This window comes from Panthera tigris, chromosome X (genome assembly GCF_018350195.1).
Source record: "Panthera tigris isolate Pti1 chromosome X, P.tigris_Pti1_mat1.1, whole genome shotgun sequence".
NCBI lineage: Eukaryota > Metazoa > Chordata > Mammalia > Carnivora > Felidae > Panthera > Panthera tigris.
The window spans coordinates 14,325,141-14,339,445 of NC_056677.1; the positions used below are offsets into that span (position 1 = coordinate 14,325,141).

At 39.3% G+C, this 14,305-nt stretch overlaps 1 pseudogene; it reads left to right on the forward strand.

Annotated features, from left to right (window-relative positions):
* Positions 1-416: 416 nt before the first annotated feature.
* On the forward strand, positions 417-1,078 carry LOC102958992 (annotated as a pseudogene).
* Positions 1,079-14,305: the final 13,227 nt, after the last annotated feature.

Below are 14,305 nucleotides of genomic sequence, written 5' to 3' on the forward strand. Positions count from 1 at the left end.
AATGGAATATGCATGATATATATATATATATACACATATATATACACACACACATATACATATATATACACACATTTTATATATATATATATATGCACACAATGGAATAGTACTAAACCATAAAGATGAAATATTGCCATTTACAACAACACGGATGGATCTAGAGTATAATGCTAAGTGAAATAAGTCGATCAGAGAAAGACAAATATATAAATTCACTTATATATGGAATTTAAAAAATGAACGAAGAGAAAAGAGACAAATAAAAATCACTCTGAAATACAGAGAACAACCTGGCAGTAATCAGAGGGAAAATGGGTGGGGGAATGGATGAAACAGGTGAAGGGATTAAGAGTACACGTATCATGATGAGCACTGGGTAATGTATAGAATTTTCTAATCACAAGCAGGGGAAGATGGCAGTGACTGTTCCACAGCAGCACTGGACCATAGAGTAGCTGTGCAATGGGCAGCTACCCAAGAAGGACATTATCAAGTTTCTACAGGACCACAGTTCAGATTTCTTTCTTTCAGAACATAAGTTATTAGTAAACATTAAAAATGTGGCCAAAACAGCTAACAGGGACCATTTGGTTTCAGCCTATAATCATCTTTTTGAATGAGCTTCAAGGGTACTGAAAGTATAAATATCTGAGCAGGTGAAAAATGTGAAGTTTAATGAAGACAAACCCAAAGAAACCAAGCCTGAAGAGACTCTGAATGAGGGTCCACCAAAATAAATTCTGTTCTTAAAAATGGAGATAAAACCAACTTTCCCCAAAAGAGACAGGTTGTTCACTGTTAGTATACAGGAACACTATAGGATAGGACTGTTTATGATATTAATATTCAAACAAGTTCAAAGAAGAAGAAAAATGCCAAGCCTTTAAGTTTTAAGGTTGGAACAGGCAAAGTTATCAGAGGATGGGATGAAGTTCTCTTGACCATGAGTAAAGGAGAAAAGGCTCGACTAGAGATTGAGCCAGAATGGGCTTATGGAAACAAAGGACAGCCTGATGCCAAAATTCCACCAAATGCAAAACTCATTCTTAAAGTGGAATTACTGGATATTCATTGAAATAACAATGCTTCAGGTATAAAGACATCAGCAACAATAAAACATGGCCCTGAAGAAACTTATATAACTAATTTGAGCTGGTTACTATTGTAAGGGAAGAGTCAACTGGAAAATTCAAGAAGTCAAATATTGTTTACTCTATCCCCAACTTTTAAGATATGCAATCCATCATAATTCCCTAAAGTGTGAAATATTTTACTACAGCTGCATAAAATATTGGTTATGGGGAACTGATTTTCCTTTTACCTCAGGTTGTAAACTAAAAGGTTCAATAAAAATGTATCAAGTGTCAAAAAGAAAAAAGAATTGTTAAATCACTATATTGTATACCTGAAACTAATAGAACACTGTATGTTAATTATATTGGATTTAAAGTTTAAAAGAAAAAAGTAATATTCTTTTCTTCTATTTTGCTAAAAATTTTTATCATGAAAGAATGTTTAATACTGTCAAATGATTTTTCTTCATCTGTTCAATAATTGCATGATCCCCCCCCCCCCTTATTCTGTTAATGTGATGAATTAAACTGCTTGATTTTTAAATTTTAACCCAACTTTGCATTCCTGGGTGAAGGCCTACTTGATCATGATGTGTCATGCTCTTTGAACATTCTTGTACAGGTCTTTTGGTGCACTGTGCACACATTTCTTTTAGCTACATATATAGGAGCAGAAATACTGAGTCATAAAGTATGGACATTGATTTTAAGGAAAGAGTATGGCTTTAGGGGTATTGAATCAAGGCTTAAGGAAGACTTCTGGGGGTATATGTTCAACAGGCAATTAAAAATGTGGGGCTGGAGTTTGGGTAGAAGCCAGAGGTGTGGATTTGGGAGTCATCAACAAAAAGCTTACATGTGAAGCCACTGGGATGGAATGCTCTGTGTGGGGGAGGATCAGGGAAGAGAGAAGAGGACTCCAGATTAACACTTGAGAAACACCTGTAGCTAAGAGGCAGGAGGACAAAGAACCAGGAGAGAGAGGCACGACTTCATATGGGTGGGACAAAAACTAAGAGTATCAACTTTTCAACATTATGGATAAAACAAGGAAAAGGACTCCTTAGTTTTGGTGACCACGGACCTTCATACTATTTTCTCCCTTGCTATAGCTACTGCTATGTTTTTCTGTTTAATTTTCATCTTTATAAAGTTCTTCGGTTACTTTTGGAGTCATGCCAATTTGCAAGGCTGTTATCACCCTGGCAGCTGCTAAGAACATTCTATTCCACCCCACAGAAATACTCAGGACAGAGTACTTAATGAGGACTTACTAATTATAGGCCTATCAGTCAAAATTATGACCCCCAAAATAGCAGAATTTCAAAAGTCAGCTAAAGGTGTATGTGGCACAGGACAAAGCAGCCACACAAATGGATAAAGAGAAAAAAAGGTTCTCTTTAAAAACTATTAACTTCATAGAATTGGGTAGCTGAAGTCTCATAACTTGATATACTGAACTTCCCTTCATGCTACCTCTTGCAACTTTCTGTCATACTATGTAAGGCTCCTTTTCAAAGGCAACTGGAGGAAAATCACAAGAAAAGACAAAGGGGAAGAAGAGGGCAGGTCAGCTGAGTTCTGTGGATAAAAACATTAGAGAAAGTTTGGGAAGATTTCACTAGCTTGCCTCTACATTCTCTTTGAGCAGAAAGTAAAGCAACATATACACTATAGGTCATTAGGTACACAGCAGCATCCTTCAATATGCAGTGAATGTTATTCCACAAAATAAATATCATGCTTTTACTGTATTCCAAGCAAAAGAAAGATAATTAACCCTGCAGTAAATATCTCTCATCAACAACATAAAAGCTATGTTCCATGCCTTTTAAGGCAATGGAAACTAAGAGCATAAAATAAATGATAAAGAAATAAGATGCATAACTTCCAAACCAGAAGAAGAAAAAAAAACTTAAATAAACAGGAACAAGAAAGCAAAAATTAAACCCAAATATATCAGTAATCTATGTCTTTAACCACTATCTTTAATAGATAAGTAAGTCTGTTTATATTGAGTGGGTGAAAACAAAAGCCAGAGATAGGCTTTTTACAAAAGGCACACCTAAAACACAGTGGACATACTAAAGCTAAAATAAAAGGAACAGGAAAAAATATACCAAATAACAAAAAATCTATCTAGCAAGATTAATATAAGCAAAGAAAAATTTAAAGGGGAAAGACTTAGTAGTAATAAAGCAGGACCTTACTTGATGATAACAAGAACAATCTATCAAGTAGCTTTAACAATTTTGAACCTCTATGCATTAATAACATAGTTTCAAAATATATAAAGCAACATTTTTATAAGATATTCACCATTATTGAAGATTTTAGTTAACTTCTTTCAAAAAGTTACCAATCAGGTGGGCCAAAAATATACATATTAAAAATAGCAATGGGGGGGGGGGTGCCTGGGTGGCTCAGTTGGTTAAGCGTCAGACTTGGGCTCAGGTCACGATCCCATGGTTCATGGGCTCGAGCCCCACGTCAGGCTCTGTGCTGACAGCTCAGAGCCTGGAGCCTGTTTTGGATTCTGTGTCTCCCTCTCTCTCTGTCCCTCTCATGCTTGCGCGCTCTCTCTCTCTCTCTCTCTCTCAAAAATAAATAAACATTATTATTTTTTTTTAAAAGCAATGTGTGCCTGGGTGGCTCAGTCAGTTGAGCATCTGACTCTTGATTTCAGCTCAGGTCATGATCCCAGAGTTGTGGGATCGACCCCTAAGTCAGGCTCTGCACTAAGCGTGGAGCTTAAGATTCTCTCTCTGTCCCTCTGCCCCTCCCCTGCTCACACATGCATGTGCAGGCATTGTCTCTCTCTTAGAACAACAACAAAAAAAAAAACAATAGCAAAAACTTAATCATGTCAGATTCCAAGAAGGCTTTCTGATTAATCAGAAAATATGACATAAACTAAGTCACTGGAAAATACAACATAAACTAAGTCACATTTTGGGGTTCAGAAGCAAAACCACTCTAAAACTCAATAAAATGGGAAATGACTGCAATAGTTTTTACAGTTTACTGCTTTTCTTTGACTCATTTTCCTATCCAGTTGCAAACTGTCAAATCATTTCAACTGCCATCTTCTATTTCTGTTATACGTTCAGATATTAATTGACTTGTTTCTCATAAGCTTGCAAGGTGAAAAAAGTATTGTTCTTATTTATTAAACTCAAGTAAATGAAACCCGCCTTCCACTCATTACCAGAAAAAAACAATTCTTTGGTGGTAGAGGTACCAGAGCTTGTTGAAAATTATCTGAATGGTATTCTGGATATCCAATAGCATCTTTGTAGCAACCACTCATACCCCTAACCCACCAGCATTTTAAAGCCTATTTTGCCACCAGGGTAGCAAGTTGAAAGTGCTGGGAAATTAACCTAACAGTCTTCAACCCAGAACTCAGTGGATTTGCTATATAAATGCTTCAGCTTTCTCACCCTCAGGTGGCAGAACTTTGAGGCACATTTTCTACACCCTTCCCAGTGATGCCCAGCAGGCTTAAGGTCAAATAGCACACTATAATGGCTCCTTCCCTTGCCCTTCTCATTTCTCTCCAGTGTTTCCTTCCCTTTCCAATTCAATCATTTGCACTTGAATCCTTGTCTCAGGTCGACTTCTACAGGAAACCAAACTAAGAAAATCTCACTGTGGAAAAAAAATGCATGCTTTACACAATTTCTGCTTGTTGCTTAATGTCAGAGATAATGGAGTCATTAACATTTGTTTCTGATCTCCTAAAACACAGAGATTCCACAATAAAATGTAGTGAGCACCCCAGTGTGCATAGCAGGGAACTAATGGCCTTATTTACAACAGAGCACCACAAAGTAAGTGCCATACTGGGCGACTGCAGAGGGAGAAAGAAGAGTAGAATATTAAGGAATTTAGTAAGGACTTGGGTCTAGGGAGAGTTTAACAATTCTTCATGCTATGGGTATCACAAATGATTCGCGTGTGTGCTCTAAAAAGCTGCACAGGTCAATGCTCCAAGGGCTCCTTGAGATTGCAATGGGGGTTCACCTGGCGCCGATTCCAAATGGTCATTGCTACACTCAACATCACTGCCACTTTCAGTGGACTTTCCCTAGGGACCTTTCCTGAAAGTAGAGACCTTTTCTGGGCAAACCTGCTCACTCTCTGTAAGATCAGAGAGAAGCCTGGCTCCAGACAGCTCAACTCTCATACCACTTCTGGAGTAAATTATTAAGGAACATTTCTTCTGCCCTTTATGCTTTACAAGAAGATTTGCAACCATTCATTGCTCATTCCTTACAATAGTCCTGAGGAAATGCAGGGGAAAGCTGGGAGACTGGATGAGTTACTTGGTTCAAATACTTTCCAACATCCTTACACCCTTCCTTGGACAGAACAAAGTCTCTAAAGATCATGCCAAATCTTCCTTTGAAGTGACATGTAGGACAGTAAAAAATAGTTCAAAAAGATCTTTCATTTTCTGAAAGAATTTAAGATCTTGCTTCACCACTCTGCAGTTTAAATAGCTTTATAGAGATTTGGGGGGTTGTATTTACACTCCCCCTCCTTATTTGTATCCATGTTTTAGAAGGCCAAATCCATTCTAAGATAAAGCTTTTTCCCCAGGAAAAGTGACTTTGAGTTCTTTGCAACGTGTGGCTTCTGCTTCTGGGGCTATTGTTTTTCTTCTCCAGTGGGAGAATGTTATCCCCTTGGCTGAATAAACGAAGCGCGTATCACAAACCATGGCAAAGAGGGGAAAAAAGAAAATGAGAAGGAAACAAATGCTTAAAATGACAACCAGAAGAGAACTTCCCTTGTTCATTCTTGTCCTTGTTCCAGGGAGCAACTAGTGCAGGCAGAAAGGGCACAGTGTTCTTGCTCACTTATGATCAGGACGGAGAAGCTCAGCAGTCAGATGCCAGTTATGCTTAGCATCACAAAACTTCCCTTTTTATCTTTTATTGTTTTCAAACTTCATATTCATATTTGGAAGTCAGAACTTGGCTAGAGATAGGAGAGGGATCATAGGCCAATGGTTTTCAAAGGGCAAATTCCTTGTTAAGCAAAATAATCTTATTTGAATCTTCAACATAAAAAGCAGATTTAAAAGTGGCATGTTGTCTAAATTTATTTTGTAAGTTCTAAGTCAGATAAGAAGCACCCAAGGCTTAGCAAAATTTTTTTTTTAAGTATATGAAAAGAAGGAAAGAAGAAACCTAAAATCCTACAACTGTATGTAATATGATACTGACACAATGAAAGCTACTACAAGTTCCCTTTTTGGGGGGACAAGGACATTTAATTGAGTGTAGTACACATAAGTTTGAGAAGGTGTTTTACATGAGCACTAATCCAAAGGCCTGAATTACTGAAACAAAACAAACATCTGACAAAGTTGTAACTTCACAAAGTAATGATACATCTACAAGAATGTGACTGCAATAAACAAATTAAAGAAAAGCTATGTACTGGATACTGTGGCGAGCCACCCAGAGCCCCCTTCAAGAACGACACATCCATCTCCCAGATGCTATGAGTGCTGCCTCCCCACTACGTCACCCTCCGCCCCTCCACATTCTCCTACCTCCCCATTCCCAGGGTAGCTCACATCCAATGACTGGTGGGTGAAGAGGCATGAAGCCCTGGCCCCCTTGCCTCAAGGACAACCAGGAAGCGCCATCCCAGCTGCGGAGCTCCGGTGATTTGGGCTGAGGTCTTGGTTAGTACTGCATCACAGCTCAGCTCCTCCTCCTGCTGAATCCCGCTGCCTTCCCCGACAGAGCACCCACCATTAACTTGTGCATGTAAACATCTGCCTTCGGGTCTCAGACACGTGAAAGTACAAGCAATACCTATGGAGCCTACATGTGGATCCAATAAGCACTCTCATTTGGCCATATTTAACTCGGTCGCTCCACATAGTTATATTTATATACAGTATTTAAAACATGTATATACATATTTCCCCTAATTTTTATTTTGAAAATTGTCAAGCCAACATAAAGAATATCATAAATGCTCATATACTCCCACTGAGATTCAAGAATTCTTAGCATTTTAGCATACCTTGTCCTTCCACATCTACATTTTCTTTTGCTGTACCACTTGAAAGGATGATTAAAAACCTCATACCACTTGTCTTCTAAACACTTCTGCATGCATCTCCCAAGAATAAGCACAATATATACCACCACCACATTATCATCACACATAAGAAAACTAACAATTCCATTAATTACAGGCTTAAAATATTTTAAATGTTGTTATCAATGATACTCTAATCAAACATTTGTGAAATCCATGGGGTTTCTCAGAATGAAGTTTGAAAAATACTTTTCTAGAGTAATACCTAGAAACAACAGGCCCATCTGAGGGAAAAGAAAAAAAAAAAAAAAAAGATCAGTCTTCAATTTCATCCATGACCTGGTTAGTATACAAAGGGTAACTAACAAAGCTTGATCCTCTCCATCCCCAACAGACCCAAATAGTATTCTAAACCCTTGTGTATCAGACCCATCACACATTAGAATACCGACCCACATACACAGATACACACTAAGGTCTAAGAATTGGTTAATATCCTTTAATTAAAGTGACAAACTGGTAAGTGTGCTTATGTGAACACTTCTGTTCTCAAACCCAGTCGGTAAATTTGGTAATGGCTTTTCTTATTAGGCTGGTATTCTTAGGCAGATCAAAAGGGTGTTTAAACAATAATTACTCTTGGAACTCAGTAAGTTTACGTACAGATACTGCATGGCCAGGCATCACAAAAACATATCAATGTGTTAGGTCTTCCTTAAATAAACATCATCCATCACTTAAGTAAACCAACAATTAGGTTGAAAACACAAGTGCTAATACAGAAAAGTGCCATCCACTAAAATGTACATTTTATTTCAGGAACATCTCTTGAGAAAGTGCCTTACTTGGAAACTCACTTAAGTGGTGCCATTAAAAACTTGAAGTGTCAACAGTCTTGGGAAATGGAATATATTAACAGTGCAACTGTATAAGCACCTCCTCAGACTGGGCTTTAATAGTCCTGTTCAAGTCAGGTGTTTCAGTTAAGCAGAGCCCTTATCTGGCCATTTAGGGATAAGGAAAATATATTGGACCATAAGTATGCATAAGTATCCATAAGTATGCATATATATGCTTCTCTTATTCTCTCCCCCTCTCTTTCTCTTCCCTTCCCACACCTCCACACCACTCTTCCTGTGTTTGAAAAGGGAAAATAAAAGAAACCTACCATCACCTACATCTTGAAGGCTGGCAGCTGCCATTTCCTTTAAACAGACATCTGAAATAGCTTCTGTTTAAAACAACAAGGATTTCAAGGATTAAAAAGCAAGTATTTCAAGGGTCAGATGATGGGTGGAATGTAAAATGTTCATTCCACTAAATACAATCCCACTATGATCCAGTCCCTCCCTTAGTCCCTCCTAAGCCTGATGTGGATGCCAAAGGCCATCCCTGAAGGAGTCACTTGGGGCTCTGCTTAAAGGGAAGGTGGTGTCCCCCTTGTAGCCTAAGGTAAAGTCATTCCCATTCCTGCTGTCCCCCAAATCTCTCTAAATTACAGAGCAAGGGAGAACCAGTAAACCTACATTTGTCAATGCAGTGAGCTAAGCAGAGCAGAGAGCTGAACTTACTAGAGCCTGTGGCTTTCAAATATTTTTGAATTGTGATCCAAATAAAAGCATTTTACATGGCAGTCCAGTCCCTATATACAGTAGAAATACAAAACTAAGATGAACGTTTTCCAAAATAATATTGTCCTGTGATATTTTCTATTTCATTTCTTAGAAATACTAGTCCCAGGGGTCCCTGGGTGGCTCAGTCGAATAAGCGTCCAACTTTGGCTCAGGTCATGATCTCACGGTTTGTGAGTTGGAGCCCCACATCCGGCTCTGTGCTGACAGCTTGGAGCTGGGAGCCCGCTTCAGATTCTGTGTCTCCCTCTCTCTCTGCCCCTCTCCGAATCCCTCCCTGAATCCCTCCCTCCCTCCCTCTCCCTCTCTCTCTCTCTCTCTCTCTCTCTCTCTCTCTAAAATAAGTAAAAATATTTTAAAAATTTTTTCTTAAAGAAATGCTAGTCTCAACTCATTAAACTGATTTTATCACCCACTGACAGGAAATGGCCTGCAGTGTGAAATACATAATGCTAGAAGGCATTGAAATACCAAAACTGTATTTTTGTCCTAGACTGGATTCATAGATCTTTGGCTATGGCTTTATAGAGAGCTGCTAAAAATCCCACTGTTTAACCAAAGGAAACTTTTCTCGTAAGACATCCAGGTGAGGTCTCAGGACCAGCACGGCCCAACTGTGTAACTATCCATTTCAGCAACGCTTCTTCTAGAGCACGTATTCCAGTTTCTGCTAATATTAATTAAAATTGGCCTTTTTTTTAAGTTTATTTATTAATTTTGAGAGAGAGAGAGAGAGAGAGAGAGAGAGAACGAACAAGTGGGGAGGGGCAGAGACGGAGAGAGAGAATCCCAAGCAGGCACCGTGCTGTCAGTGCAAAGCCTGATATGGGGCTCAAACTCACAAACCACAAGATTATGGCCAGAGCTGAAATCAAGAGTTGGATGCTTAACTGACTAAGCCATCCAGGCGCCCCCAACTTGGCCTATTTTTAATTATGCATACATTCGCATTGTCAATGATTCAAACAAGAATGCCTGTCCACACCTATTCCTATTCACTGCCCAGGATAGCCACAAAACCAGACAAGTATCTTCCATCTCTTGTGATACGTTCACATATTACACATAACCACACCCATGGTTTTTAATAACGTAAATGGAATTGTATTACATTTACTGTTCTGTGACTCACTATTCAAACTGAAGAGACGAGCCTTTTTTGAGTCAGGACATGATTGTCACATCAGTCTATCTAGACTGGCTCCATCCTTTTTTTTTTTTTAATAGTACTTTGTTGAGGTATAATTTATATACAGTAAACGCACATAACTTAAGTACAGCTTGAGGACTTTTTACATACATATATCCCCGTGTGATCTACATCCAGATCAATACATAGAACATTTCCATTATCCCAGAAAGTCTCCCTCATGGCCCTTCCAGTCATGCCACCCCCAGAGAAGTATTCACTACTCTGACTTCCAACACTATACATTAGTTTTCCCTGTTAAATCTCACATTCATGGAGTCACAGAGTAGCTATTCCTCTGTGTCTGGATTCTTTCATGCAACCTAGTATTTTTTTTCCTTTTTTTTAATGTTCGTTTATTTTTGAGGGGGAGGAGGGGCAGAAAGAGGTGGACAGAGGATTCTAAGTGGGTTCCGTGCTAACAGCAGACAGCCCAACACGGGGCTTGAACCCATGAACCGCAAAGTCATGACCTGAGCCGAAGTCTGATGCTTAACCTACTGAGCTAGACAGGTGCCCCTCATGCAACCTAATATTTTTGAGATTCATTTCTGTTTTTCCATGTATTGGTAGTTTTGCAGGGGATTTTGTTTCTGTTTTTATTGCTAAGTGGTATTCCCATCACAGTGTGGGTTGTTTTCAGTTGGGGGGGGGCGGTGCTCTTGTGAATGAAGCTATGAACATTCTTTTAGAAATCTTTCTGTGGACATGTGCACTCATTTCTCTTGAGAATATACTTATAATTGCTGGGTGATAGGTGGTGTATAACTCTACTAGAGACTACAAACATTTTGCCCCAGTGACCAAGCCATTTTACATTCCCACCAGCAGCGTATAACCTTCCAGTTGTCCAATCCTCATCACCACTTTGTATTGTCTTTACATTAGCCATTCTGGTGGATGTATGCTGGTATCTTGCAACAATTTTAATTAGCATTTTCCTGGTGACCAATGACGTTGAGCACTTTTTCATGTGCTTACTGGCCATTCCAATATGTTCTTTTATGAAATACCCATTCAAGAATTTTGCCCATTTTTTTTAATTGGGTTGTTAATTGTTTTGTTATTGGTTTATAGAATTCCTTAATATATAATGGAGACAAGTCCTCTATGAGACATAAGTATTGTGAATATTTTCAATCTCTGGGGGGCACCTGGGTGGCTCAGTTGGTTAAGCATCCAACTTTGGCTCAGGTCATGATCTCACAGTTTGTGGGTTCAGGCCCCACGTTGGGCTCTGTGCTGACAGCTCAAAGCCTGAGGCCTGCTTCAGATTCTGTCTCTCTCTCTCTCTCTCTCTCTCCCTCCCTCTGCCCCTCCCCAATTCATGCTCTGTCTCTCTCTAAAATAGATAAAAAACATTAAAAAAAATTGTTTTAATGTATTTTAAATCTCTGGTTTCCCTTTCACCTTAGCATCTGCCACATTTTCAATGGATGTTTCTTTTCCCAGTGTAGTAGCAGTTTATTAATATTACCAGTTCCCTATTAAGGGATATTTATACTCATGGGTAAAAATTTGTGCTTCAGTGGAAAAATGTTCATTGTTTGAAGCACATCATTCTTGGTTATCTGGTTCTGATTTTCCATTCTGTAAGTTGTATATAACTGATAGCAATGGAAAATAATTCTTATCTATAGACATGCAAATAAATTGGTGGAGATTCAATTAATTCCTTTTCCAACTGTGGGAGGAGCCAGTTTTGCCTCCATTTGCACTTTCATTTCAATATTACTAATCTAATAAAAATATGTTGTTTGGTTATCCTTTGAAATGGTTGTGACATCTTATTGGTTCCCTAACAAGTTAAATAAAATCTCTAACATATGTTCATTTTATATCTGAGAGCCATAATTTTACTTTTAAAAAATATTCTTTAACACATTTCTAATTTTTTATCCTATTACAGAGAATACTGCAACACATCGCACTAATTTCTTTGCGTAGAAGTCTCTCTCAAAACGAACATGTCCTCATGCTCTCTCACACTCCAAACTGAACCAACTGTGAGGAATGGATTTAACAAGTTCAGCTCCATGAAAGCATACAGGATGAATGCAGACAGAACCTCTATTTTTACAGGGGAAAAGGTCAAATTAGGCTCAAGCCAAAGAGATCAAACTAATAGTGGAATTTCAGGTGTGGCAAGGCAGGGTGAATGAGGAACGCCCCTGCTTACTGCACACCTGCTACTCCCAGACCGTTGAGTTAGGCAAAGATAGGAAGGTCAGGCTAGAGGGGGAGCTTCCGTAAATCTCACATCTGCCCTCATTGTGGTGCAAAACAGCTTCTCCTTTTCTTCAGCCCACAAATTTCATGAAAGTTCCTCTCATCAACAAACTCTGAACTGGAACCATACTGACACAGGGGTTATGGGAAATGTGGCTCTCAGCTTCTCTTCCGCAAAGCAGAAATTCTAAAAGTGGGAGGTGGTGATGCTTAGTTGAAACCTGGCACACAGCTGGAGCTCATTAAGTGACCATCATCACCACCATCCACGAAGCAGCAGGGACACAAGCACTTAACCTCACAGCAGTTGGAGTATGTACTATTTTTCTCCTAGGTTATCTGTCCGTTGTTCAGTATCCCCCTTCTCCTACTTCACTGTGCAGGGACCAAACAAGGACTCGGGAATCACAATCCTAAAAGGCAAATGCTGGGGTGCCAGTCAGTTAAGTGTCTGACTCCTGATTTCGGTTCAGGTCATGATCTCACGGTTCATGGGACTGAGCTCTGGGTTAGACTTTGTGCTGAGTGTGGAGCCTGCTTGGGATTCTCTGTCTCCCTCTCTCTCTGCCCCTCCCCAACTCGTGCTTGCTCTCTTTCTCAAAATAAATAAATAAACATTTTTAAAAGGCAAATGCCAAATAAGTCAGTAGTTTGGGAAAATATACTAAAGGATTTATAGGTTTGTGTTAACAACCCTAGCATGAAAGTGAGACTTGGGGTCCAGTCCTGGCTTTGGTGCTAGCAACTCTAGGACTTTGGACAAACTACCAAACCTTCCGGTAACTTTTTTATTGAAATGTTCAAGAGGCTGTGATACTGTGAGAAGAGCACATCATTCCCAAGAATGCATAACCTCAGTCTCATCAAGAGAACACTAAACAAACCCAAATTGAGGGACATGCTACAAAAAGACTGACAAATACTCTTCAAAATGTTAAGGTCAGGAAGAACAAGGGAAGACTGAGAACTGCCACAGATTGGAGAGTAAGGAGACATGAGAATTAAATGCAATAGAGGATCTTAGATTGAATCCTGTAAGTGAAAAAGAGCTTTAGTGGAAAGCCTGGCAAAATACAAAAAGTCTGGAGTTAATAATATTGAACCAATGTTAATTTGAGTTTTCATAATTGCACCATGGTTATTAAAGCTGTTAACATTATGAGAAGCTGGGTGAAGGGTGTATAGGAACCCTGTACTATTTTTACAATTCTTCTCTAAGTCCAAAATTATCCCAAAATAAAATTTTAAAATATAAAACTGTGTTACTTAAACAGTATCAAAATTGAATTCATCATTTTGCATTGGGCCTTGCAAATTATGTACCCAGTCCTACATGGAAGTCTATGGAGAACTGATGAAACTCCTTTCCTGGGGTGCCTGGGTGGCTCAATCAGTTAAGTGACCAACTCTTGATTTCAGCTCAGGTCATGATCTCAAGGTTGGCGAGATGGAGCCCCGTGTGGGGCTCTCCACGACAGCACAGAGCCTTGTTTGAGATTCTCTCTCTCCATCTCTCTGCCCCTCCCGCCCCCAAATAAACTTAAAATTAAAAAAAAAAAAAAAAAAAAAAAAAAAAAAAAAAAACCCGGCCTGTGACACAAAATAATGAAGCAGCAGCAAAATGATTCCCACCAGCTTGAAGGAGCAGAGACAGGAGCTTCTCCACCCGAATGGGTCTTGCGGACAAGAATAAGAATGGTTCTGGGCCAATGGCTAAAGACCAGGTGAATCAAGTAGTTATCTCAGCTGATGATGGCTAAGAAAAATGACAAGAACCTGATTCTGAACCCCCTCCTCACTCTTGGCATTGTATAAAACCACTTAAACTTCGAATCAATTCTGGAGAAAAGGATGAAAATACCCACCCACTGGTATTCTCCCAGACCTACCTCTGTTCACCTCCTGGGCTCTTTACTTGCATTCTCGGCAAACTCAAAAGCCTTGAATGACTAAGGCTAAGTTTCTACCCGCAGCGCGTAGAGGTTCAAAACAGAAATTAAGAGTGAGGTCACCAAGACGGCAACACACAGGTCTGTGATTTCACCGTCCCTCACTGGAACAACCATTCCTGAACAAGACCACTGGGAGAATCTTGAAGCACGGGCTAAGGCTGA